General features: G+C 34.7%; 1 non-coding gene across 1 annotated transcript; it reads left to right on the forward strand.

Annotated features, from left to right (window-relative positions):
* The first annotated feature begins 1,330 nt into the window (after window positions 1-1,330).
* Window positions 1,331-1,460, forward strand: LOC115030537 (small Cajal body-specific RNA 14). Its single transcript, XR_003836120.2, has one exon.
* Window positions 1,461-1,731: the final 271 nt, after the last annotated feature.

The raw sequence follows: 1,731 nt of genomic DNA on the forward strand, positions 1-1,731 counted from the left end.
TGTGTTTGGGCTGTCAGTGTAAATGTAATTGTGGTTTCATATAATTGGCAATGTTCCTTCTGTTTCTATTTTGTGGAATAACTTGAGGAGGATTTGAACTAACTCTTTGAAAGTCTGGTAGAATTCCATGGTAGAACCATCTGGCCCTGGGTTGTTTTATTTTGTTTTTTGGTTGGGATACTTTTAATGACTACTTCTGTTTCACTAGGCATTATGTCTGTTTAAATTGCTTATCTGATCTTCATTTAACTTTGCTAAATGATATGTAATAAGAAAATTATCCATTTCTGCTAGGTTTCCCAGTTTGGTAGAGTACAGGTTTTAAAGTATATCCCTAGGATTCTCCAGACTTCCTTGTTGCTGTTGTTATATCCTCCCTTTTCATTTTTAATTTTGTCAGTTTGGATATTCTCTCTTTACCATTTAGTTAACTTGTGTAAGTGTTTGCAAATCTTAATTGTTTTTCCCAAAGAACTACCTCTTTGTCTCATTGATTCCTTGTACTGTTCTTTGTTTCGATTTTATTGACTTCAACCCTGAGTTTGATTATTTCCTCTAGTCTACTACTTTTGAGTGTGATTTCTTCTTTTTGTTCTAGAGCTTTTAGCTGTGCAGTCGTTAATATGAGAGCTTTCCATTTGTGTGTGTGTGTGTGTGTGTGTGTGTGTGTAGATACTTAGTGCTGTGTGCTTTCCTCTTAGAGCTGCCTTCATTGTTTCCCCATAGGTTTGAATAGGTTGTGTATTAATTTTTTGTCCAAATCTAGAAAGTAATATTTTTCTTAATTTCTGTCTTGGCCTAGTTTTTGTTTAGTAGAGAGGTGTTTACTTTCCATGAATTTGTAAGCTTTCTGTTGTTTCTGTTGTTGATGAGATCCAGCTTGAATCCATGGTAGTCAGAAAGGATGTTATTTCAATTTTCTTCTCTCTGTTGAGACTTGCTTTGTGTCTGAGTATGTGGTCCATGGTGAAAGAACCATGAGGTGCTGAGAAGGTACATTCTTTTGTCTTAGGGTGAAATGATCTGTAAATATCTGTTACATCCTTATAATGTCAGCTAGCTCTAGTATTTTTGGTTAGTTTTTGTCTGGATGACCTGTCTATTGGTCAGAGATCGGTATTGAAGTCTCCCAGTGTCAGTGTGTGACGGTTAATATGTGATTTAAGCAGAAGTAGAAATTATCCATTTCTACTTTTAAAAATTGGATGTCCTTTTGTTTAGGTATAGATGTTAAAAATTGCAGTACCCTTTTGGTAGTGTTTTTTCCTTTGATTAATATGTAGTGTCCTTCTTTATCTCTTTTTATTAGTTTTGTTTTGAAGTATATTTTGTCATAGATTAAAATGGTTGTACCAAGTTGTACAGTGCAACCATAGATAGTCACATACATCAAAACAGATGGTTCCTGCCGACAGAGTCTGTGTAGTTGTCAGATTTTCTGTGCGATGGCTCCATATATAAGAAAAAAATAGTTGTACCAGCTTGCTTCTTAGGTCCATATGCTCGAAATGTCTTTTCCCAACCCTTTATCTTGAGGTGATATCTATCCTTGATGTTAAGATGTCTTTCTTGGATGTAGCAGAAAAATGGATCATGGTTGTTTATCCGGTCTGTTTGTGTCTTTTTACTGAGAAATTGTAACCTTTGATATTGATTAGAGATATTAATGACCAATGATTATGGATTACTGTTATTTTGTTGTTATTGTTATTGTTGTTACTGTTGGTGGTG

The sequence above is a fragment of the Mus caroli genome, unplaced genomic scaffold (assembly GCF_978045245.1).
Source record: "Mus caroli unplaced genomic scaffold, Mus_caroli_1 scaffold_2, whole genome shotgun sequence".
NCBI lineage: Eukaryota > Metazoa > Chordata > Mammalia > Rodentia > Muridae > Mus > Mus caroli.